The sequence below is a fragment of the Aedes aegypti genome, chromosome 1, assembly GCF_002204515.2.
Source record: "Aedes aegypti strain LVP_AGWG chromosome 1, AaegL5.0 Primary Assembly, whole genome shotgun sequence".
Lineage (NCBI taxonomy): Eukaryota > Metazoa > Arthropoda > Insecta > Diptera > Culicidae > Aedes > Aedes aegypti.
The window spans coordinates 172,589,380-172,617,298 of record NC_035107.1 but is presented as its reverse complement, the minus strand read 5'-3'; the positions used below and the strand labels follow the sequence as shown (position 1 = coordinate 172,617,298).

Genomic DNA, 27,919 nt, shown 5'->3' with positions numbered 1-27,919 from the left:
AGTTGTTCAATAGCTCAAGGGATGACATGCGGTGATTGAGATACGGAATTTCACCACCTGGCAGTGCTAGTGTGCATGAAACTCTTGTTTTGTAGATATGTCATGATCATGACCACTCAGAAAGATGGTGTCTTCAGCAAAGTTTTTTAGTGGCTCAAAAACTGTAATTTGTTTATCCAAGAAACTTGAGACTTTCCCACCAGGCGACGCTAGTGAGCATAAAACTTTTGATTTGAGGTATCTCAGGTTCCTGCCAGTTTAGAAAGATTACATTTTTGGCAAAGTTGTTCAGTAAGTCATCATTTTTCGAGCAAGTGGGTTCAAAACGTTGCCACCAGGTGGCGCTAGTGTGCATGAAGCTTTTGCTTTGCAGATATCTCAGGTGCCTGATCAGTTAGAAAAATGGCATCTTCGGCAAAGTTATTTAGTTGCTCAAGGACTATCATGATTTCATCCAGATGATTCGAGATATTACCAACAGGCGGCGCTAGTAATCATGGAATTAAAATTTTATGCTCACTACTGCCACCTGTTGACAAAATATCGAACCTCTAGGCCAGAATAATGATAGCCCTAAGATAGCTACTGAACATTTTTTTCAAAAACGCCATATTACTAAATGGTCCAGATCATGAGATACAGTTAACTTTCCATTACTCGATATTGAAGGGACCATCGAGTTAGGGAGGTATCGAGATACAGAACACGTATTTTTCAAATATTAAACTTTTTATTATTTTGACAAAATACATTCAAAATAGTTATTTCAACGTGAAAAACATTACAATTTTTCATATTTACCTATGTGACACTTTTTTACCGATCTGCAAAAATTAAAAATTTTAGCACCCAGAAATTGGCAGTAAACCTTAATTTTACTAGCAATTTAATCATAATAATCAAATTCATGAAATTTATTAACGTTTGGAGGACATTTGGAACTTTTCATGAAAATATCGAGTTAGAGAGGTGAACTTACTTGGGAAACTGAAACAGATAGCATCGAGTTTGGGAACATCGAGTTAGAGAGGTATCGACTTACAGAGGTATCAAAGCATGCTAGATTGAAGGGACCGCGCATTCCATCGAGTTAGGGGAAAAATCTAGATACAGAATATCGAGTAAGGGAGAGATGACTGTATCTGCAAAACAAGAGTCTCATGCTCACTTGCGCCGCTTGATGGCAAAATCTCAAATATCAGTAGAAAATAATGATAGCCCTTTCTAAGTGGTCAGGATCCCAAGATATTCGCAAAACAAAAATTTTATGCCCATTATTGAATAATTTTGCCGAAGACGCCTTCGTTCCAATTGGTCAGGCTCCTGCGATACCCGCTAAATAAAAGGTTCATGTTCACTAGCGCCACCTGATGGCCAAAACACGAATTTCATGTCTAGAACAATAATAGCCCAAAGTAAGTCAAAACTTACTGAGCAAATTTGTCGAAGGCGTCATCATTCTAAGTAGTCAAGATTCGTAAATATCGGCAAAACAAAAGCTTAATACTCTCTGGCGCCCACTGATGGAAAAACCTCGAATCTTTAGGCTAGAATAATGATAGATTTTAAGCTACTGAAAAACTTTGCCGAAGACGTCATCTTTCTAAGTGGTGGGGATCATGAGATATCCTTAAAAACAAAAGTTCCATGCTCACTAGCGCCGCCTTGTGACTAAATTTCGAATCTCATGGCTTTATAATGAAAGCGCTTGAGCTGCTAAACTACTTGTAGTATTCGTTTGTGGTGCGAAGTTCGATGTAGAGCTTTTTGGTGTGGGGGTTAGTGGTGGGCTTTAAAAAAAATGAAAAAAAAAGTTATTTACAGCCTTGCGATTACCAGTGGGCGTTTTGAACCCAATTAGGGCGTAGTTTGAACCCAATTTGGCATGAATTATGCACTCTTTTCACTTTAACGATTTGTCGTCTTCAAGTAACTTTTTAACATCTTTTAATTACCTAACCCATTAGAATAGTTCATACGCATATAACTCCCATGTTTGCCGGCTTTTCTAATAACATGGGACAATCATGTGTATATGAACAGAGATTACTGATTACTGATCTTAAATGGCAGGAAATAAGCCTCTGAAGCTGACCTTCTACTGGTCGCAAAAAAAGCATTGTTTCATGAATCTCTTCCATGAATTTGTTCGTTTACTACCCGTGTTTGCAACTCCGAAAAGTACTTGCAAACAAACCTGTTCCAGTTGATCTGATTGGTCATCACACCGTCATCATGGTTGATCCGGTAGCTTGTTAATCACTCGGCAACTCTACTCTTCCTCTTTCCCAAGGGCCTATTGCTTGCAGTGAAGAATCGATTATTGCGCGCATCCAATGCAATCGATTATAGGTGGATGAAATCTACAAGGGAAGTTATTCACACTAGGCAGAAATAACACTTTTTGTTTCATTTAGAGCCCTCCCAGACGACCGCCAGCTGCGACCGGGATGCATTATAATTGCACGTAATGCGTATTCCTTCCGGCGAGAGGAGGATGTTGAGATGGCGATACTTTTTCTACGTTGAGATTGCTTCTTATTAATTAGAATCTAATTACGCGTCAAATGCTATCCGACGATACAAGTGACACTTTTCGATCGCCAGAAGAAGCACTGGGTAAAGGTGCGAAGAAGCTGCCAAGCGGAAACATTAAATGCCTCATGATGTGATCTTGTTCTTGCGTTCGTTTACTCTTATATCCACGCATGACTAAGGATGGGAATGCGATGGAACGTGGCTGCAGAAAGGAAGTGAACGCTAATCTACGCTTCCAGATCGTCCTCCCTTCGGTGGTAGACACTACAGAAGAAACCATACGATCGTAATAAACAGTAATAATATATGGTGTACATTAGTTTTCATAACTCGATGAACTCTACGCGTTTGAATGCGATCTTTCGAAGCCTAATGGCTATAATTGTGTCGTTTATTATAACTATTATTGATGTTATGATTGCTTTCGTAGGGACACCGACGCGCGACCATATACTCCACACGCCACATTCAATGGGTATCTTATTATTTCCCTGAACGCTGACGATAGATATGAGGAAACATGAACACCGGTGGAAAAAAGAATTGTAAATATTATGACGGTACTAACAATAACCTGCATCTGATAAGGGGTCGTGTAGTCCGTTGCCTTAAACTGGGCGGTTACATATGGGCACTTGGGCATACTCGCGTCGTTTGTGCTATAGTATGTACAAATGGAAATTGCAAAGGAACGCGTTTCCTCAAACAGCTGGATCACAACTTACAACGTTGTTGTTCTTATGAGGTGTCTCAATATCGCTTTTTACTAAATTAGAAACGAATAAATCCATATTGCACACGGGGTATCATCCTGCTAATGTGTTCAATTTCCATAGAACCTAGAATCTAGAATATCTGTACTAGCAACATTTGATGAAGAATAAAAAGTCTGAGATAATCTTAACATTCAGCCATGATGGTCAATGATTATCCGGTGACTACAGAAAAAGTTTCGGAGGTACTCAATGTACACTTTCGTAGAACACTGTCTTATCAACACGGAAACCTTAACATGACTATCCAGTGGTCACAGAACAAGATCGGGTTCCAGAGATTCCGGAGGTCTCGGTAATATGGCCATTTCACTCCTTTTGTACGACTAAGCCATGCGACATTTCACGAATGTTTCCTAAAATTGCTGAACCGGGAGATTGTGTATTATGGTGAGGTATTGAGGTATTGCTTATGGTGAATGAAATGGCGTTATTTCTTGTTTTACAAAATAATTATTGAATCTTGATTTATAAAATGAATATTGGATAAAACACGAATAGCTGTTTCCAGTGTTGGCGCCATTTCACATCTGGCCAATCCCAAATCAGACTAGGATCAAGAATATTAATAAGCTTAAGATTCATTCGAGTTCGAAAACATTCAAGTTTGGTGGAAATATTCCTCCAAATTTTCTATTCAAATCCAATTCAATTTAAACCGGTATGCTGTAAATGCTATCACCAGTTGCTATGAGCTGATTCGCTGGCACAAACATGTATTTAATATCGAGGCATTTTGATCTTCTTCTACGATGAAAATTAAGTATTTTATTCAAATGTTTTAGATCATTTTCCAAACATAATTTTTTTTTAAGAATTTATATATTTTATATTTTTCATATTTTATATATGCACAAAAGTCATAATAACGCTTACTTATAGTTGCAATTTTCACATGACAGTATTCGCTGTAATTTATTTCGATGATCTGTCAAACTAACATGATTAATTCTCAATCATTCAGCATTCTTTCTCAAAAGTCAGCTAGAAAAACAATCCTGCTAGGATTCCCATGATTACATACGAACCAGTGCATGTGCGAAAGCTAAGAAATATGACAACCGGTTGACAGGCGAGAAAACTTGTCACCGTTGACGCATCTTAGGGATCATCAATTTCGTCACGCTTTTAGGAAGGAGGGGGTTTGAGGAAAATATGGTGATCCTTATGAAACTTTCTAATTTTTCATAAATAAAATTACCAAATTTTCCGTGACGTAGTTCGCAGACGTTCTCTTACCGGGACTTCAGGAACTTATTTCAAGGTCCTTGGGGAGCCAACATAGAGTAAGAAAGCTTAGACTACTTGTGGTCATTTTGCATGAAATTCCCATTATTTTGCAAATATACCTTATTCGGCCAAACGTCATAATTTCAAACGTTCACACGACCAAGCATACACGACAAATATACGTATGCCACACGGGGTATCATCCTGCTAATGTGCTTCCATAGAACCCAGTTATCTGTAATATCAGTACTAACAAAATTTCATCAAGAAAAAAAAAGTGTGAGGTAATCTCAACATTCAGCCATGATGATCAATGATCATCCGGTGGCTACAGAAAAAGTTTCGGAGGTGCTCAATGTACACTTTCGTAGAACACTGCCATGTGACTTACTTGCCAACACGAAAACCTTAACATGGCCATCCAGTGGTCACAGAACAAGATCGTGTTCCGGAGATTCCGTAGGTCTCGAAAATATAGTCACATTTCACTCCTTTAGTACGACTAAGCCATGCGACATTTCACGAATGTTTCATGAAATTGCTGAACCAGGAGATTGTGTCGTGTCACGTACAAATATTCCATATGGTGAATGAAAATAGCGTTACATGTATGAAATCTTATTTTACGAAATTAATATTGGATACAAAACGAATAGCTGTTGGCGTCAATTCTATGGTGTCACATCTGGTCAATCCCAAATCAGCTTAGTATCAATAAAATTCATAAGCTTAAGATTTGTTTGAGTACGAAAACATTTAAGTTTGGTGGAAAAATTCCTCCAAATTTGCTATGCCAAATCCAATTCAATTTAAACCGGAATGCTGTTAATGCTACCATCAGTTGCTATGAGATGATTCGCTGGCGCAAACATGTATTCAGTATCGATGCATTTTGAGCTTTTCCTTTGTTGAAAACTAAGTATTTCGTTCTAATGTTTTAGAGCATTTTGCACATGATTTTCACTTGAAAGTATTCGCTGTAATTTATTTTGATGATTTGTCAAACTAACATGATCTCAATCATTCAGCATTCTTTCTCAAAAGTCAGCTAGAAAAACAATCTTGCTTGGATTCCCATGATTACGTACGAACTAGTGCATGTGCGTAAGCTAAGAAATATGACAACCGGTTGACAGGCGAGAAAACCTGTCACCGTTGATATAGAGATTTTCCTCGCATCAGTTGGTTCAACTTACCTGGTTACTTTTGGTTTATTGTGTCAACACAAAGTTCGTCAAGATGGTAATCTGTAATAGCAGAAGCAGAAGACGGTGTAAGTTAGTTACGAAGAGTACTTCATTGAATAGGGTGCTAGCATTAACAAGTTGTAAATCATAGTGCCGCAAAGCAGCTTCATAAATTTCTTGATGCGCAGTGGGCTTCGGTTAAAAGGAGAACGATAGACTTAAGGGCGTAACTGTTATCTAGAAGGTATGATTTTTCGGTCATAATACAGGTTGTGGAAGCGCTTCGTTCAACGGAACTTTAAACATTTCACTGATTTATTTCATTGAAATTTATAAATTATGCTTGAGTAATGGGGTGACAACATGAATGTGTTCTGCATCAGATAATAAGTTATATCGACAACAATTATTTAACAACACTATAAGAAAAATTCAAACCATTTTTTGAAGTATATTTCCTATGATTCTGCTTATATCATATAATTCCATTCAACAGAATCATATATATAAATTTGTCATAAATTTATGAGTGTTACTCATCGAACATAATGCAGGTAACACATTTTATAACCAAACAGCTCAGCTCAACTAATACAAATTTATGAAAATTGCGAATTCCGGCCGAACTCTTGTCAACACTTCTTAGTGCTTGACTTTCCAATAGAATGTTTTGATTGGCTTCATTGTAATTCGGAGCTGAGATTGTTACACGGAATCCTGTTCTTCGGCTGCAGGGCATCCCAGAATCGCTTCGAATTACGTTGGAATGCACACCATATAATAGAGAATGACAACAAAAAGCCGCAATTAGTCGAACAAATTGTATGGGAGGAAAATTGTTGAACGATCAATAAATTTATTATGGTTGTGCCAACAGCGTAGGTCTCCTCCGCGGAAAGAGTGGTAAAGATCATAAAAAACAGGTAATTTATTACGCTAACTGAGGACAACGACGCCTTGCTGCCAACTGGCGTAACATACGAATGAAGTATAAATAAAGGGCCAATTAAATTGTAGTACTGTTGGGCTAGTTTAGCAACAACTTCTGCCTCTTTCATTGCAGATGAGACATTAGTCTGTACGTGATTTCTGGTGTAATAAAAGCAATTGGAGCAGTTTGTTATGTTCTTATTCGGTGAGTTGTAATAGCTTTAATTTTACAACTATGTAATTTTACTCAAATTCTCAATTTTTTTTTATAAATCTAAAAACTTTCAATAAGGTTTAATGCTTCAATGGTAGTACAATGTACATTGAAAAACTACGGAAATATATAAAATCGGATAACAAAAAGTCGAAAGTACAAAAGGACACAGAAAATGAAGGCAGCATAATCCAGGGTAACATCGATCATTTCTTTTATATTTCTTTAAATGTTATTTGATAATGCATATGTTGCACCCATTGCTCGTGTCTGTATGACTCTATGACATTACCCCGAACGCCACTACCCCGAATGCCGTTACCCCGAACGCCACTACCCCGAACGCCATTACCATGAATGGGTCATTACTCCGAATGGGTCACTACCCCGAACGCCATTACCCCGGAAGTATAATATTTTGAGATGGATAATTGTGGAGTATTGTAATGTGGAATTTCGATCAATGGGAAATATTCGTATAGAATTCAAATAGGCATAGCCCTTAACGTACATCCTGAAGGTGATATTTGTGCTTACCACTCAACATACTTATGTAAAAATGCTTAATTGACTAAGCTGATTAGTTTTCAATGTGTTTATCGTGTAAAAGGTACGAAGATACTCCACGCTCCGGGAAATCGAAAAAAACATACAAACCGAAAAGATCCTCGAGCGGCTGGATTCGAACCCATGACCCTTAGTTTGATCTTGCTGACTAGTTTTGCGTTTACCACTACGACTGTCTGGGCTCCGATGTAAAGTCAGGTTCTTCCAGGAGGTTCTTGAACAACCTATTGCTGTGTCTAACAATTGTAACAAAGGGGGGGGGTCAAATTGATCATCCTTTAGGTGATTTGATCCGCTGGCACAATACTTTTCATTTGTCGAGACTCCAGCGTATGTTCCAAAATTTGCACAAATTATGCCGTTATGATTTGAATATGTTTCAAAGAACAGCCTATATTGAAAAGAAGGAAAATATCTTGTAAAATAAACAACTATGAAATTCCCAATAACACTATTTTATTACGCTATTATTTTCTTCGCTCATGTTTTATTTGCAGTAACGACAACGAGTGATCGCCATCTGGACCATTTGGATGATCAATTTGACCAAAATTTCTGGGCTATAATATAGAAGGCTGGGTAGATTTTGTCTGCATCGACTCCAACAAATATGATCACAAAAATCCATCACCGTTACGGCAAAGAGAAAAAAGAACGCTTTGGTATGCAGAATTCTTTAGCTGAATTTCGAAAAGAAATTCAATTCTTTAGCTGAATTTAGAAAACAGCAGCTCTATAAGAGATCTGAACTTACATATAACAAAAAGAACACTTCAAAAGAAATTAAATATTCCCTCAAATATTACTTAGCTTAGCTTAGCTTAGACTGACTACACATATCAATGGTTGCTATTCCGTGATTGACCGAAGTCAGTGAAAATGCACAAAGAATCAACTAGAAGTTCGGCTGGGATTGGCCATAATCTTCTTCAGTGTGCATAATTCAGTGCCTCTATTTATACAGGGTCAATAACGGCGCCGGCCACGTCCTTGCAGTCAGGTGGGATTGGGGGAAGGAATGTTAGTGTGTAACCTTTGCTTTTTGGAGACCGTGTTTGCCTCTGCATCTCCACAAAGGCTACTGGGAGGGATGTTTGTTAATGGGGAGGATCGTTGGGTCATAGGATTCACTTTGATAAGCGATTAGACCATGATAAACAATGATTTGTGAGATATATACATACTTATACGTAAATATAATATTTTCATTTGATATGAACAATTTCTATGTAGAGGAAAATAATGCCGACACTTGAGGTGACGAACCATTCCAAAGTTTGTTGAACAAATACCTAAATGTAACATTCCTACAGCTGTCAGGACGAAAGCATGTGTTATTATATTTTACTCATTTGAAAAGAAACAAAAAACTCGATTGGTTGGGACATCATAGAACACTCTTATTATTATGCCGACACTTACAGTGGCGAACCATCCAAAGTTTGTTGAATAAAGTGAACCTTTCGCAAGTCTACACTTGTAGTGTCGAACCATTCAAAGTTTTTTTTAATTACAAAAATAAAGGTATATAAAAGGTGTTCTGAAAAAAAAAATGTTAAACATAAATAAATCATGAATCAGAGTTTGTGTCGACACTCACAGTGACGAACCATCCATAGTTTGTTGATAAATCATATATTTTATAGATTAGAAATAGTAGCATGAAACGAGCTCACCAATTGATCCGTTATCCTTGACTGAGCAGCCACAATCCACTTTCGGCTTCACTCGTTTGCTCGGCTATAAAAAAGCACTCAGGAAAAAAAATAAGCGCGCGACCCAAAAAGAATAAAAAAAAAACTGTTCGGGCTTTCTTGACGCACTGCCCAGGAGCAAGCGTCAAGGTCGAAGGATCAAACAGAACTAACCGATCGCGGCACTTTTTCAGTTACTCCAACCGAACTCACCGATCACGCCACTTTTTCACTTACGAGACCGACGCGCGACATGTTTGATCCTGCCCTCGTCGCTTGCCCGGGAAAAGCAAGTGTCAAGGTCGAAAGATCAAACAGAACTAACCGATCGCGGCACTTTTTTCACTTACGAGACCGACGCGCGACATGTTTGATCCTGCCCTCGTCGCTCGCCCCCGGCAAAAGCAAGTGTCAAGGTCGAAAGATCAAACAGAACTAACCGATCGCGGGCACTTTTTCACTTTCTTCAACCGAACTCACCGAATCACGCCACTTTTTCACTTACGAGACCGACGCGCGACATGTTTGATCCTGCCCTCGTCGCTTGCCCCGGGAAAAGCAAGTGTCAAGGTCGAAAGATCAAACAGAACTAACCGATCGCGGCACTTTTTCACTTTCTTCAACCGAACTCACCGATCACGCCACTTTTTCACTTACGAGACCGACGCGCGACATGTTTGATCCTGCCCTCGTCGCTCGCCCCGGCAAAAAGCAAGTGTCAAGGTCGAAAGATCAAACAGAACTAACCGATCGCAGCACTTTTTCACTTTCTTCAACCGAACTCACCGATCACGCCACTTTTTCACTTACGAGACCGACGCGCGACATGTTTGATCTTGCCCTCGTCGCTTGCCCCGGCAAAAGCAAGTGTCAAGGTCGAAAGATCAAACAGAACTAACCGATCGCGGCACTTTTTCACTTTCTTCAACCGAACTCACCGATCACGCCACTTTTTCACTTACGAGACCGACGCGCGACATGTTTGATCCTGCTCTCGTCGCTTGCCCCGGGAAAAGCAAGTGTCAAGGTCGAAAGATCAAACAGAACTAACCGATCGCGGCACTTTTTCACTTTCTTCAACCGAACTCACCGATCACGCCACTTTTTCACTTACGAGACCGACGCGCGACATGTTTGATCCTGCCCTCGTCGCTTGCCCCGGGAAAAGCAAGTGTCAAGGTCGAAAGATCAAACAGAACTAACCGATCGCGGCACTTTTTCACTTTCTTCAACCGAACTCACCGATCACGCCACTTTTTCACTTACGAGACCGACGCGCGACATGTTTGATCCTGCCCTCGTCGCTCGCCCCGGCAAAAGCAAGTGTCAAGGTCGAAAGATCAAACAGAACTAACCGATCGCAGCACTTTTTCACTTTCTTCAACCGAACTCACCGATCACGCCACTTTTTCACTTACGAGACCGACGCGCGACATGTTTGATCTTGCCCTCGTCGCTTGCCCCGGCAAAAGCAAGTGTCAAGGTCGAAAGATCAAACAGAACTAACCGATCGCGGCACTTTTTCACTTTCTTCAACCGAACTCACCGATCACGCCACTTTTTCACTTACGAGACCGACGCGCGACATGTTTGATCCTGCTCTCGTCGCTTGCCCCGGGAAAAGCAAGTGTCAAGGTCGAAAGATCAAACAGAACTAACCGATCGCGGCACTTTTTTCACTTTCTTCACCCGAACTCACCGATCACGCCACTTTTTCACTTACGAGACCGACGCGCGACATGTTTGATCCTGCCCTCGTCGCTTGCCCCGGGAAAAGCAAGTGTCAAGGTCGAAAGATCAAACAGAACTCTAAATATTCCCTCAAATATTACTGTAGAAAAAAGTGCTGCCTAATCGCTTATCAATAATCCTTACAACAGTATAACTGATTAAAAATAGTCTGTTTTACAATAAAATTAACAGTATTAGAAAAATATCAGTGGCTAATTTTTGTAACAATAAATCAGCAGAACAGTCTATTTTAAAGAGGAGGGAATATCCCTGATGAAATACTTGCAGCTATGATGCCAATAAGCACCGAGATGAATTAATCTCAGGCTGGAAGTCCCGTTAAAAAAGATAATAATAATAATGACAGTAAGTATAAGAATCTATCAATCGGCCAAAAGAAAGTAAAATCTCTTGCCAGTTTACATTACAGATGCTTACATACAAACCATGCTCTGTCCAATTTTATTGCCCACAAAAAATACTTTGCTAAATTCTGAACTATTCGGGGTAATGGCTCATTCGGGGTAGCGGCGCTTGGGGTAATGGCGTTCGAGGTAATGGAATGGAGCCGTCTGTATACTGTATCAATATTGTATCGACCAAAATTTGAAATAAATGCATCATTAGAACCGTAATCTTATATTCTCCTAAGAGCACTAGCGAAATTTTGACAGAAAAATCTAAAAACTATTAGAAAGCAACTCAAGTTCATTTTCTACCAATATCAATGATTAATAGCTTATTTGAACGTAAATGACGGTGCGCGCATAATTGGTACAATATAAGTTCACAGAATTTTCGTGTTTAAAGTAATTTCTAGTGAACCTAAATTTGTGCATCTTGCAAAACTGCGGGTTGAAACTTTTGCACGATGACTTGAATGACTATTTTATTAACAATAAATACAGCTAACTCTCCCTTAGGGGAAAAGCACTAATTTTCGACCTACAAGAATTCTGTGTCAATTATCGGATTTTCATATAAAGTTGGCCAAAATCGTATTGATGGGTCGAAAATTAGTGCTGGGTCGAAAATTGGTGCACTTCCCCTACTCGATATTTCGTATCTTGATATCGAGATAGAAAAACATAGTAAAAGTTGGTTTTCGTGGCTACCTCGATGGTCCCTTGTAATGCCGTTCAAAAGTTCTTACTATCGATGCTTATTTTAATGAGCATTTTTCATGAAGAAGAAAATTTATATTGTCCAACTGCCCTAGACGTCTGTTTCGTGGTTTTGAGATTTCAATTGATCTCTATTCATGGTTTTCATGAGCCGTCTGAAATTTGAATGAAAGTGTCCGGAATTCAAGGCAACAATGAGGAAGCGTCCGGAATAAGAATCATGGAAAGTCCCCAAATTTCTATCTATTTAAAATTATTCATGTTGTGGAATCAAAATCTTCAACCGCCATTCGGAAGGCAATGCGTTGAAAACACCCAAAACTGAGTTGAGACACGGGTCTCCGTGTATTATAATGTTTTATGTTTACCGTTATGGCTTTTTAACAAAACTTTTCCAGTATTTAGAACACTGGGCCAAAGAAATTATGATCTTTTGGAAATGTTTTGAATTGATATTATTTAATAGGACATATACTGAGCTTCGACCCAAACCTGCTGAGAAAGTTCCAACTTTCACTATCATTCAAATCCATTGTTCCATCAGGTGTTGACGGTGTCTAATCGGTCAGTCACCGAACTAGACCATCTTCGATGTATGTAATTTTAAACACTTTTTCGGTGTGAGTTTTTTCCCATAGAAAATGTGACCGTTCTAAGTAATTTCTAAAACAACTTGTGAGTTTTTGTTTCTATTTTTTAAATTTTAGTTTCGATACAGCTGGTTTTAAAGGAAACAGTTCTGCGAAGGAGCTCTAGACAACCATATTTGTTAGGTTAAATAATATACCTTGAATTTGTATTATTATATTCTAATTACAACTTCTGGGTGCATGGGTATTTTTTAGGAAAACTTTCACCTCACTTCTTTATGAGAGCTAAATCGGGGTAGCACTTGCAGTATTACTTAAATAAATTATTAATTGGTTATTAGCTTAGTTCGGATCTTGCTTTTCAGATAATCTGTTATCCATGTTATTTCCAAATTAGACGAACAACATTCTATACGACATAGTGTTCGAAATAGTGCTTTTCAAATGTATTAAAAATCGCGCTTTTATAATAAAAAAACACAATTATAAAATATAACTGCAAATGACAAACAAATAATCGCAGTAGTGAAAAAATCAAACAAAAAGAAGAGCAAAGCGTCTTCTGACCCATTTCCGTTCTCTGGACATCAGCATAAGATTCACTTGATAGAAGCATTGCCATGTTCGTACGAGAATGCGATCAGAGCCAGAGCATCGCGTATGTGCTCTGGATTATCTCGCCCTGCTAAAAGATAAATTGCTACAACAACAATCGTACAATTACACCAGCTATATCAGCAAAAGCTGCAGCAGCAAAGACGCATTCGAATGCACTACGGAGGATGCGGGGATTGGCGTGGCGTCGATGTATCATAATAAATCTGTCATGTAACCGAGTATTACAAACTAGATTAAAATAAATCAGTTCTCAACGACCTGCAACGTTTTGCCTTCTATTAAGAGAGCAAGCATGTGCCGGAATACTTAGGGATCAAGGTGGATGATCGCACCGAGAAACCGTTGAGTTGGGCTTATGTTCTATTATATCGGACCGAAGCGCAGATCTTCTGCGCTCTAGTTTAGATTATGTTGTTGTCGCGTAACGTGAGTTGAAGAGGAGACGATGCAGCTCTGACTTGCAGCCAAGACTTCGCAGCATGGATTGCAGCTTGCGTCTGGGCTAGTCGCTGGTGATTAATTTTGCTGATAATTTAATTAGTGGACATCCTGTCGAGCTCAGTTCCTGTAATCAATGGCGATAAATCTTCTTCGGTGAATGGAAAAATGCGGTAGCTGGTTTTCACATGTTTTGTAGGTAATTTTAGGTGCTCATGTTGAACAAATCTTTATATTATACAACTCATTTAGTAGCCGTATGAATGTACGATTCGTGTTAAAGAGAATGAGTTATATAGCATACTGTATAAAATGTAAGCATTTTGGATATACATTCTCGATTGTGATAATATCAATCACGAATATGAGCGCTGACAAAGACACTGCTGCAGGTATGATTTTTGGCAACTCGTTTGATAGTACCACCTGCTAGTAACAGATAGTTTAAATACAGCCGAAACAATCGAATGCAATCATCTTCAAATTGGTTGCTCACGTTTTTCTACCATCGGCGAGGATCTTAATCACCGAAGTTAGACGATATCACAAAGTGCCATCTCGGTAACCACCTCCACCGTCGTGGTTTGATTATTGATTCATGAGAATCGAAAGTTTTTCACCAAAAATGGAGTCGTGAGCCGTTGTGTTAAATAAACACGTTTGGATATGTTTTACTCTAAAGTGGGACAAAAGTTCACATGTTATAGGTAAAAAACATAAATAGTTGAAACATGTTTGAAGGTTATTTTTTTTATGGAGCTACAAAATGAACTATGCAAGTCATACACAGCGTATCTGCTAAAGATGTATGGTTGACAATATCTTGGTGATTTGAATATATTTTTTCGGGCAATTCACATTTCATTTCGGTGGTTCAATACTTTTTGATCAAGCATAAGCACTCAGACACTACATTTTGTGCCCATTCCGGATGCAAATATGATAGATGTGATATAATGAAATATATTTCATGAGAAAAACTTATTTGTCGATGAACTATAATCAGGTTTTAAGAACTTGCACTTGCACCTTATTCTGTGTTTTGTAATCTGTATCTAGAGGGACTTTTACATAAATCTTAATGGGTTTCTGACTGAAATGAGCAATCTTTTTTTAACCTGGGCAGCATTCTCACACAGTCCTTCTTAAGATTTGAGAAGGATCCTAAGATTCTAATGGACTCCTGGGCCTGAACTCGCAGAATTCTAGGTAATATTGTCAGATTACTCCTGAGATAGATTTTAACATAATTCTCTTGGATTCACAAAGAATTTAAGATCAATGAAGCGAGAACATGAGTGAGATGCAATGGAACTTTTGTTTAAGTTATCAAGAATTTATAGTAGATATTGTATTTCAAATAATCCATCTGACATAATGTTGTCTTAATGAATAAACTAACATAAACAAATTATACATAACACAAACATGAACAGTCAATTTCTACTAAAGTACTCCACAAAACGATTTCGAAGGGTTGTAATCGACACGTTAAAAACTGAATAAATGGTAGACTTCGTTGAACTTTGCAGTCATGAATCTTACAGGATCATGCTGTCCATAAAGAGTACTCCGACTTCCGAGACTAATGAAGTGACGCCTACGCAATGCTCGTTCTGGTGCATACACATTTACATCAGCCAACAGGGAAGGAGAATCGATTTCACCTTTCAGCAGTTTGGAAACAAAAGCTGTTTGAGCAACATGTCGCCTGTTCTCCAAGGTCTGGATTCCAATTAGGCGGCAACGGTCGTGGTACAATGGCAAGTTTCTTGGATCGCGCCATGGCAGGTTTCTGAGAGCTCGGCGTACAAATTTCCTTTGAACAGATTCAATTCGCGTGATCCAGCTAGCGTGAAAAGGACACCACACAACTGCAGCAAATTCCAAAATAGGACGTACTAGAGCACAGTACAACGATTTTAGGCAGAGTGGGTCCCCTGAACCCATCACACACTTTCAACACAAAACCGAGTTGTCTATTTGCTCTGGAGATGGCATCGTCATAGTGGTAGTTAAAGGTTAGTTCCTCGTCTAGAACGACACCTAAGTCACGAATCCGTTGCACACGTTCAAGTGTCGTTCCTGAAAGCTTGTATGGAAATCTGATTGGGTTACGCTTTCTACTGTACGAAATGACCTGACACTTCTCAATGCTCAGCGTTAGGAAGTTTCTAACACACCATGCTTCGAATGAGTCCAACAAACTCTGCAGTCTAATACAGTCATTTAAGCCATTCACGATCATATAGACTTTAGCATCGTCCGCATAGAAAAGCCTGGTTCCGGATGGCAAAATCAGTGATGCATCATTGATGAACAAAGAGAACAACAAGGGTCCAAGGTTGCTGCTTTGTGGTACTCCAGAGATATTCGTAAACGATACTGATTCGCATGAGCCTATCTTTACACAGAGCGATCGATCCGTAAGATAAGAATCGAACCAATTGCTAAAACCGGTGGAAACTCCGCATTTTCTAAGTTTCTGGACAAGTATTCGATGATCGACACGGTCAAATGCCGCTTTGAGGTCCAAATAAACAGCATCTACTTGTTTGCCGGCATCAATGGCTTTAATGCAAAGCGTCGTGAATTCGACGAGATTTGACTCGACGGACCTTCTCGGAAAAAATCCATGTTGATCGGTGGAGATGTAGTTTTTGCAGCAATCGAACAAGGAATCATTGATAATTATTTCGAATACTTTTGAACAAGCGCATAACGAAGTTATTCCACGGTAGTTGCTCACACATCGTTTGTCACCCTTTTTGTGGACTGGGAAAAGAAAGAATTTTTTCCAGCATGCAGGAAACTGCTGTAGTCGAAGTGATTGATTCAGAAGCTTAGTTAAAGGATGCAGCAGTGTTGTGGAACATCTCTTAAGCAGCGCAGGTGGTATACCATCCGGTCCAGGATTATACGAAAGCTTAAGCTTTGAAATTGCTCTAGTTATTTCCTGTTCTGTAACGTAGAACATTTCGTAACTAAAGACGTCATGAGGGGTGTCTTGTAAGGCATGATCGGCTTGATTTTGTTGAGAGATACTGTTATTGAAGGCGCGCCTGAATTGTATAGCGAATAGCTCACATTTGTCACTAGCAGAATCAGCAGACAGATCGCCAAGGTACATTGATGTTGGAAGTCCATCTTCATTTCGTTTGGCATTGACGAATGACCAAAACTGTTTTGGATTTGTACGGAGATTCTGCTCAGTTCGACGTTTGAAGCGGGCATACAGGTATGCATTATAGCTCCTGTACTCGCTGCTGGATCGGTTGAAGTGCAGCTTTGATTCTTGTGAACGGTGAGAACGATACAATCGGAGGGCAGCAGAGCGGCGGCGCTTAAGAAAACGCAACCGATTGTTTGACCATGGCGGTTTGCTAGGCGGTCTGCGTAGCGGAACATGTTCCGCAACTACTTGCATCACGGAGTTGGTGAAAAATTCAACAGATTCGTTAACATCCTCTATGCAATCGAGATGGCTCCAGTCAATTAAGCACAAGGCAGAATTCAGTGACTCGAAGTTTGCTTTCTTGTAGTCAAATCCAGTATGGTCGAATAATGCTTCATAGGTAACGGGTAGTGGACATGAAACAACTAATTCAATCGGAGGGTGATGAATATCGATTACCGTGAGAGCTTCCATCGCTTCCAACAATGAAAAATTTTGCATAACGACGTCATTAACGAGCACGAGATCGAGAGTACGATCATTTCCATTAACTAATGTGTTTACCTGCGAGAGACCGTGAAAGCAGAAGCCGTCTAAAAGAGTAGAACTGGCGGGATTGAGGCGTGAGCGATTTAGATCGATGGAAACATTGCCGTCCGCATTCGACGACCAAAACACATTAGAAAGATTGTAATCGCCGAACTGCAGTACCATATCGTTTTCTTGAAGAAGACTTTGAACGGCTCCGATAGAGTCAATGTGGCGATGAATAATGCTAATGTCATTTTTCTTATCAGGCGGTAGATACATCACTCCAATGCTCACATTATTACGAGGCAAAACGATTTTTACCCAAAGCTGTTCAAGCTCGTTACTAATGACTGCAGAGTCCAAAGAGCAGCTTAATCTCGATGATACAGCTATTAACACACCTCCCCCACTTCTTTTGTCACTATTCACAGCACTACGATCCGTTCTGAATACTGAGTAGAGGCTTCCGAATAACTGTGATGATAGGATACGATCATCTAACCAGGTCTCACAGAGAACGATGACATCATAGTCCAGATCGCTGACAGCAAGGTAGAGCGAGTCGATTTTTGTACGCAAACCACGAACATTCTGGTAGTAGATGCGTAGACTGGAATGTGTAGAGATGTCAGATATTGGTAAACAATAGAAGTTACGCAAGTTTTGATTTTAAAGTGTATTTTGTATGTTGTTGCTAAGTAAGCTTTTTTTTACTATTCTAGTTCACAAACGTCATCTGGCAACTACTTCTAATTAAAGTTGGAGCTGAAAAATAATTAAATGTGGTAGTTGCAAATTAGCATTGATAAAAACATCTCTAAAAATGAGAGACTTTTCAATGATTTCAGTAAAATGCGAGACGTTTCGTGCGAAATGTGAAGGTGTCCCGCGGAAGGCGAGTCATCTGATCACTTTAGCACTAAATGTTGATATGAAATTTGCCCAAAATGGGATTAATTATAATATTACCGAATATGACAGATTATCAGTATACTTAGGCAACATTTAAATTTTCGATGAGTATTTTCAAGCGGTCAAGAATTTTACGCTGAATTTAAAAATAATAAGTCCATTTTAGGTTGGAGTTGAAATCTATCAGTCAAATTCACACAATTTGTTTTGAACTAAATAGGAAATCTCGAAAAGAAACTTTTGCCTCTCTTTACTGTAACACTGCGGAACACGTTTTTGTCTCAAGCAGGGTTGGGAAAAAATCTGAAATTCACTCTACAGTAGCCAAGCAAAGCAAATCACAGTCAGCGAAGCCAGTGAAACTCACGCCCATCGCTGCTGTAGGCAAAAGGCCTTGAAAATAGCAAAACACCCGTTGCTAAGGGCATTCCAAAATTACTGTAGAAAAATGTTCTATTTCCCGCTGCATTTGCAGAAAATTCATGCACCCAACATACCGTTTTGATTCATATTACGGACAGCTTCAAATTCCGGACACTCTACTTTGTATGGGAAACATTTCACGCGAAATGTTTCAATTTTTGCTGTTCAAAAGTTCTCAATTTCAAAGCTCGTTTTAGTAAACTTTTTCCATAAATATCTTTGAAAATTTATAATGCTCAACTACCTTAGATGTCTCTTTGGTGGTTAAATGATTTCGATTGATGATTTGACTGTTCCATTAATGATTATCATGAGCTGTCCGTTATTCGATTCAAAGTGTCCGGAATATGAGGCAAAAGTAAGGAAGCGTCCGGAATAAGAATCATGAAAAGGCCACACATTATGATTTATTTAAAATTATTGAAGTTGCGGAAGCGTATTCTTCACCCACCGTTCGAAAGTAAAGGGCTTCCGACGCTCGATAGCGTTAAGGAATCATACAGAATGATTTATTTTGTATGCTCTATGCTGGGGTATATTTCCCTGAGTCCGTAATATGAATCAAAACGGTAGGTTACTTGATGAGATTCACGTTTGTGAGCTACTGTACTGGGAAGAGCCACGCGAAATTCAAGCCTACTACTATTACCATTCCCAGCACTGGTCTTAAGCACCAAAATACCGCTATTTACTATATTAAGGGTTGCTGAATCCATTGCCGTTTTTGAAAATATCATAGCACGTTCAGTTTTTGAGATATATATTGACTTAACTGCAAAATTTGACTATTTCATCCAACTTGCATGCAAGTTTGCCAGCTTATACGGCAATTTATTCGCTTAATCTGCCACATAATTCGAGTAGGTATCGATCGTGATTGTTGTATATTCTATTTTGTTATGGCTATATCGGTCATGCGACTCAAAGCTAAAGGGAGTCTGTAGAAGATTTTTTCAAATGATAGAAATGAATAGGTGGATAGGCGTCGCAAGGGAGCGACAAGATTTAAATTATATTAGGTGGTGAAAATTGAGCAAGCCATTTTAAAGTCAGTAAGCATCGAAGCGTCCTGTATTTTGCCTAGCTAGCCAGTAGCCGATATAGCCATAACAAAATAGAACATAATTCAAACTTCATGTGTATAACAAATATAATCAATAAAGTTCATAATGCTTCCGATTGATGGTTTCGAAGAGTATTGAATGTTGCCATATAAAAGAAACGAAAAAATGTGTATGGGGATTGCAAGCATGTTGGAAAAATCGATCTAATCTAAATTTTATCGTGCAATTTGAACCAAATTCAAACCTTAAGCCATCTATTGCATGCTTGGTGGATTAGATCACAAAAAAGTTTAACAAATCATACCTTAAATTTCATGTAAACATCAATGTAAACAGTGTTTAATACAAGTTTAGCGACCTGTAGCTAAAACATTTCTGAGAACGGCATTAGATACAGCAACCTTAATCTACTAGAGACACATAATTTGATCCTTGAGACACGCAAAAATGTCATTTTTGTTACGCTGTGTATAAACCCCTTTACCGGCAGCATATTTTTTACCACAACAAATTGTTTAAAAAACTTTTTTATTCTACTATATTTTTCACCTTCTTTAAAAACTCACATTTTTTCATTTTCAAAATCTGTGTAAGCTAAAACATTTCTGAGAACGGCATTAGATACAGCAACCTTAAATCTACTAGAGACACATAATTTGATCCTTGAGACACGCAAAAATGTCATTTTTGTTACGCTGTGTATAAACCCCTTTACCGGCAGCATATTTTTTACCACAACAAATTGTTTAAAAAACTTTTTTATTCTACTATATTTTTCACCTTCTTTAAAAACTCACATTTTTTCCATTTTCAAAATCTGTGTCGATTTTGATCATTGTAAACGTAGTTTTTGAGTTATTCCGATGTTGTTTCGTCAACCCCCTATGCAAAATTTCTTCTTCTCTTCAAAATATTTATATGAGCTGAGTAGAACAAAAAACACAAATGCTCGTAACTCAAAAATATTTACATAAATTTTCTTGTTTTTGAACAGCAGTTTTTTTTTTGTAAGTATTGTTTCGAAAAGCAAATAAAAAACCTAAAAAAAACTCTGTAGTCTGAAATATTCACGTGGGTAAGCTTATCCATAAGTTTTGATCCCTCAAGGAACTTTTGTTACCTTCGGAATCGGATGTCCAATGATCCTTTAATTTAAAAAAAAAACAGAAGAGTTAGCTTTTCAAGAACATTTAACAATTGATTGCAAACATATTGGAAAACAACAATACATATTATCGCAATTAAATTGTTTTTCGAGTAGAAATAACAGCATAAGAGTCGGAGCAGTTAACATCGTTGAAAAAATTCAAAATATGAATCAGTCTATTGAATCAGTCCTCCATCCTTTCTTTTTAAGTAGCGCGACATTGATAATTCTCGTTAAACACATCGCTGGTCTGAGCAAAAATGCAACGAACGACTATATCGGCGTTAAGCTCTGCTGCTGCTGCTAGTTCAATCACACGACCTTATAGATTTTGTATTGACTCACCGGTAGAATTTATGACACGATTATGCTAAAATTGATTATTGCTGCCTGCTTTCGCCGGTTAGTAGCTAGTGGTAATACATCGCCCATCGAAATTCGTATTTAGTCACAGATTCCACTCAGCCCGTTGCTGAGAAAGTAGGACTTTATTCACTGCATGATTGTACATGGTTGTGATTGTAAAATTGAGTACCGCGCAACGCCGTTCAATGTTTATGATAACGTTACTTATTGTTGTGGCTGACGATGCGACAAAAGGCGAACATTGTTAATCCCGTGACTCTTTGGCATTCATCTGGCTGTCTATTAGAAAACCTTCGACCAGCCAATCCCGGTTGTGTTCCGCGAGGGCGAACAATGTTTGCCCTCATTTTGTGAGCTCTACGCTTGGAATTAATCACAGGACGCTGATTAACCATCGTCTCATACCTTAGGCTTGTTTGGCAAAAGTTTTCAACATTGAGATGGAAATTACCACATAAAATGTAAACTGACGGCAACAATGTTGCAACAGACTTTACAATAGTTGCAAATCCTACCGCCGTGGTGATTAATCTTACCGAGTGCAATTTCTCATACAGTAGTCGAATTTGTCATTCATCTATAGAATGAAACGGAATAAACGTTTTAATTGCTAGACTTGTTCCAATTGAGATACAAGATTAAATGTCCTCATTCCTTATGTTGGCGTGCTACAACAGTGGCATTGTCGGGCGCAGAGTAGGTATGAAAGTTGTTTTGCTTGGCTCCAGATTGCGACCATACCTCGGGGAATCAATTGGGTCCTAAAATGTTTAATGAATTCTCGTTTTTATTCAATAATACAAAAGAGCATGTTCTTACAACTACTTTAGCAAGTTTTCCAGCTCAAATAACGGCTATATCATTTTTTTAACTTCAATTTTAAAAATGGTTCCAAATATCAACCTTGACACTTGTGATCTTGTTTGACATTCACTTTTTCTACAAAAATGCCACAGGGCATATAGTTTTAACACTGGGGTTGTTCCTATCTGACATTTCGGAAGGGACACGGAAAACAAAATATACCCAAAATTCGAGTTTAAACCAAGGGGTGTGACAAAATCTCAAAAATCATAAAAAAATGTTTTTTGTACTTAAACCAATGAAAATCATTTAAAAATTGAGTAAACATGTGTTTCTGCCCTAAACTTAAGCGTTTGGTAATAAAATTGAAACAGGGCTTTAGGACCCTATTCCGATTAGTATTGACCGTTCAGTTCCTAACTGTTCGCGACCGTTTGAAACAGTCGTCGTTCTAAACGGTCGGTGAAACAATCGCTGTCAGATTTGGCAGCATCAACGAGCGAGAAGTTTTTCGCGCGCAAACGAGCACCCCTACTCTTTCAAGTAGAGCAACAAGGACAGCAGAGTGGGCGTCGAGTCAGATTTCCAAAACAGCTGTTGTTGACACTCGGCTGCCGGCTGCACGGCTCGGAAAATGAGGGGTGGTTGGATGGAATGTTTATGAAAGTATGTTTCACTAAACAAAATTCAACTTGTAATAAATATTTTTAGTGGTCAAAATACAGGTTCAATGAAACAATTCAATAGCTGGCAATAATTTATTGCGCGTAAGGTATGTATAGTTAACCTAATTATGTGTTTCTACAACATTCGCAACATTGTTTCATCTGGATGGAATACATTGAGATTCCCCTCGATTTTTAACGACTGTTTCGAACAGTCTTCTAAATAGCCGGGATAATCCAACATTCAAATGGATATACAATATTAAGTTAAATAAATCTATACTGTTGGAAATATAATAAAAAAAAAAAGAAAAACAGTCCAAAATTTGTACTTGCTCACCAGTACAAAATTTTCATATTCGGTGTCTAGTGATGAAAATGGCATAACATTTCGATAAAGAACCAAAACTAACTGGTTTTTTTTCTGCTGAATTTAAATATTTTTTGCATATGTTCTAGAATTTCGAAACCAAGAAAAATCTTAATCTTCTCATTTTTGACCTTAACAATACAAATAAATAATAAATTGAAAATTTGATCATGACAACAACGTAAATATATAAATATACATAAATGTGTAATATATTCATCTTCACAATCAAATCATGTATTTGATGTGGTTCAATGTGAATGAGTATCCATAAATTTTAAACATTTGGGCAACTGGAACATCGCTAAAGACCGTCGAAGATGAAGCTGATGTACTGGCATACTACAGCCATTAGGAATCTAGACGAAACGAGTGTAGTAGCGGGAACGATTAACATACGGAGTACATAGTTCTCCTCGAAACTACAATGCACAATCCCTAAAGTCCCGTTATTTTGATGAGCGATGGGTGACCTGGTCAAACACTACGATCCTCATGAATTCTAAAAATATATATAGCGTTTAATTGATGATAATGATGATGATGTTAGGTTCTACCATCTATTGTAGCAAGGCATCTGCATATAGCACTGGAATAATAAACTGAAAAGCGATTTGATCAAGACTGTACTGTTTTTTGTGAGCATTCAGTCTCCTGCATGCGGACCTACAAGCGAAAACACTTTCACTAAACCCGCGTCTGTGGAAGATAGAGTGTCCATACCGGGACATTCTGGGACAAAAAATCTCGGGATTTGACAAATTTCGAGATTTCCCGTTTTCCGAGGTATAAGTTCTGGTGTCCCGGGAATCCAGAGATTCCCAAAATGAACTTAACTTTTATGAAAACCACTAAATTTCAATGACAACCAATGCCTTTTCTTCGCAGAGTCTTTTGAGAAACTTTTGTTTTGCGGGTATCTTAAGATCCTGACAACTTAGAAGGACGGCGCTTTCGGCAAAGTTGTTCGAATCTAGTACACGACACTGAAGACGGCCTTACAGTTGAGGTCGAAATACGCGTCTCTGTCAAAGGATACATACTTTAGAGGAATAGAAAGGTATAGAACTAAATTCGATTTTCATCTACTTATAGGTATTCAACTAAACAGCTCGAAGATTTATTATCACAGTTGTGCAGTTGTTAAGGGCTATCATTATTTGAGCCAAGAAATACGAAATTTTCCCACCAGGTGGCGCTAGTGTGCATGAAACTGTTTTGCGGATATCTCAGGAACCTGATCACTTAGAAGGATGGCGTTTTCGGCAAAGTTGTTTAATAAGCCAAGGGCTATCATTATTGCGGGCAAATTTAAAAATTTGGATTGCTTCGCGGAAATAACGCGCAGCGAGCAATCCCCGCATAGTACAAATGAACCACAGCAAGCACTCTTGGTTGGTTGGTTTGACTTTATTAACGAGATTTTTAGCCCTGGGCTAGTTCATCTCGGGACCAACGGCTTTACTTCCCTTCCGAAGGAAGTCGTCACTATAACTTTTTACGTCATAAGTGACAATGTCGGGGATGGGATTCGATCCCAGGTCCTCGGCGTGAGAGGCGAGTGTTCTAACCACTACACCAGGTCCGTCCCCAGCAAGCACTCTTGAGGAAAATAGATTAAATTCAATGTCAGTAAGCAGCAATTGCAACAATTTCTTCTCCTGAGCCGCTGCGTGAAAATTAAAATCATTTCTTTGCGTTTGAGTTTGAGTTTCCAAAACGGGTTGAACGAGTTAATAATCAGTAAATAAACCTATTTTTTGAAGCCTTTGATTGAATTTAAAAAGGAGATCTGACAATGGCAATGTGGTCCGAAATTGTTCAAATCTGAGAGTTCAAATGAAACATCATTTTAGTGAATAAGCGATCCAACGACTAAGAGAGGACTAAATCGCTTGATCTCCCTAAATTTGTTTGTCTAAAAATGTTTTTATGTACTACTCTTCTTCCCTCATCTCTTATTCAGTCTAGCAATGTTGAGACAATTGATTCATTCAAATGGTTCGGACAACAGAACCTGAATACACAGGTTCTGTAACCCGGATCATTGGTTATCCCTTATCAGAAAAAAAGCATTTGGTGCCGCAGGCCAAAACTGCTCGTTGACAGCAGGACAGTACATAAACCAAAATAATTCAGTTTTCAAGTCGCAGGTGATTATGATCAATATAATGGGAAATTTTCCAATAGATGATCCTCGATTTTCCAGGAATCATAATATTTCTTGCAACGCGTAATATTCAAGCCAAAATAAATCCACCAGGTTTGAATGGATTTTGTTCTAAGTGTTACTTCTGTTTGTCTATGATGAAACTTTTGTTTGGCAGATATCTCAGTATCCTAATCACTTATTAAAATTGCGTCTACGGAAAATTTGTTCAATAAGATATGAGCAATCATTGATTGCGCTAGTTGATTCTAAATTTCACCACCAGGTGACGCCAATAAGCATGAAACATTTGTTATGCAAATATCTCAGCAGCCCGATCACATAGAAAGATGGCGTATTCGCCAAAGCTGTTCAGTAGCTCAAAGGCTGTCTCTATTCAGGCTTCGGAAATGGAGATTGAATGAAATAATGATAACTCTTGGGCTACTGAAACTTTGCAGAAGACGCCATCTTTCTAAGTGGTCAGACTCCTGAGATATCTGCAAAACAAAAGATTCATGCTCACTAGCGCCAGCTGTTGGCAAAATTTTGAATCAACTTGCTCGAACAATGATAGCCCTTGAGTTACTGAACAACTTTGTCGAAAACGCCATTTTTGTAAATGGACAAACTCCTGATATATCTGCAAAACAAAAGTAAAAGTTTCATTCAAACTGTGCCACCTAGCGGTCATATTCTGAATAAAATGTGGTACCATCAGATAGCACTCCGCCTCCAGAACAACTTTACTGAAGACCCCATGATCCGAAATTTTTAGGATTTTGAGATATCTTCTTCTTCTTCTTGGCATTTACGTCCTCACTGAGACAGACTCTGTCTCGCTTCTCAGTTCGATGTTCTTATGAGCACTTCCACAGTTATTAGCGAAGAGCTTTCTTTGCCAATGTTGCCATTTTCGCATTCGTATATCATGTGGCAGGTACAATGATACTCTATGCCCAGAGAAGTCAAGGAAATTTCCATTACGAAAAGATCCTGGACCGACCGGGAATCGAACCCAGACACCTTCAGCATGGCTTTGCTTTGTAGCCGCGGACTCTAACCCATTTAGCTAAGGAAGGCCCTGGATTTTGAGATATATCGGTTTCAAATTGTGTCTTGTACAAAGTACAGCACTGCACATAACTGCATATTTGTAACATTCGACAAAAGTAGGCATTGAGTAAATGGAATACCAAGTGTGCATTTTATGGCAGTATGGGAGGAAACTAAAATTTCAAAAAATTACCAGGAACTCAAAAGTGCTTATTTGAGATTGATATTTTGTACAACTCATATCGCATACTAGGTGAATTGTCAGAAAATAATTCTGATACAAATTTCATTGTCATTACTTTACGAGGCTCATTCATAATCTCAATGTGACTGTTATGCGATTATTATTACCAATGTGACAAAACAACTTGGTATTTTTTTCGAATTTTCTAGAACAATCTCACAGATTTCAGTAAGTGGATCGAAAGTATTTATCATTTGAAGACTCTCCATGGTATTAACTCCGATTTGTCAAAAATGTCGAATGTGACTGTTTTGCAGTTATGGGCAGAGCAGCGCGACAGCCTGTTAATATATAATGTTGAACAAAACAGTTATAGGGAGCCGGATCCTATTCTTGGCACTTTTGATTCACTTGGGCAGAGTTTTTTAGTGAAAGGTACTGAGCCCATCTTTGGCCACAATATGCGACGTATTGAAGTGCTTCTCATTGCAAAGTTTCAGACAATTCGGCCGAGAAAAAATCCCCATGCTAAAGTCAATTATGGAAGTGCCCAAGTAGCTCTTCACCCTATACAAAATATTCCAGCACTGAAACAGTAGATTGAGTCCTTTTTGAACTAATTTTCATAAACTTGTGCTGCACTTCTGATTGAATCTAAGTTTTATGTACGACATATCAAAGGTTGTAGTAATTTGATTAGAGTGGGATTTTTTACAACAAAATTGCGTCTCAAGATCTTTTGTTGCTGAGAACTGTGCAAAAATTTCCATTACACACAGATATCTGTAAAAATAATATCTAAATTCTCATATGAATGTCTTTCATATAAGTTTTTGTATCGAATTTTTATTCAGTAGTAGAACATAAAGTATCATACGAAATTGTAACAATTTTTGTACAATTAATGGCATCCATTTCGTTTTTTTTTTTTGTTTTCCTAATCATATTTTCAAAACGAAAAGTATTTATTTCCAAAATGCAGCGTTATGAAAACAATACTTGCTTCTTTAAATAAGAGGTGCATTCAGTATTGGCAAATCAAACTCTCTATTTGTTTTTATTTCTGCTCAAGTTATTATTAACCCTTTAGCGGCATTATTTTTTTGCCTCAAAATATTTTAGGGTAGTCCATAAATTCATTGCGGGGTATTCTATGAATTCATCGTGAGAAACTGTGGATTTTAGTAGCTTTTTGAGTATAAGCGGAATGGAGATTTTTGGAAAGGTTCCCAGAAAAATTTTGAGATTGCTCGCAGTAGTCTGGGAAGTCCTAATAGGCTAATAGAGCCCTAATGGTGAATTCCCTTAGAAGGCTTGAGAATTTTCAGCAATATTGCACCGGAATTTTGAAATTATAAACGATATACTCAAAATTCCTATCGAGCTCTTGAACATATGTCTATTTCTATCTGAATCCTAAGCGAGATCCTAAACATCCT

General features: G+C 38.3%; 2 protein-coding genes across 5 annotated transcripts in view; one reads left to right on the top strand and one right to left on the bottom strand.

Annotated features, from left to right (window-relative positions):
- Positions 1-27,919, bottom strand: part of LOC5569388 — a 356,577-nt gene that overhangs the window by 130,276 nt on the left and 198,382 nt on the right. For all 3 annotated transcript variants that reach the window (XM_021853571.1, XM_021853574.1, XM_001658408.2), the window contains one exon: positions 5,738-5,788. The gene's annotated coding sequence lies outside the window, so the exon portion shown is untranslated. The remainder of the gene's footprint in view (positions 1-5,737; positions 5,789-27,919) is intronic.
- LOC5569385 (autophagy-related protein 16-1) overlaps positions 1-27,919 on the top strand; it is a 372,239-nt gene that overhangs the window by 222,427 nt on the left and 121,893 nt on the right. The gene's annotated exons all lie outside the window — the stretch shown is intronic.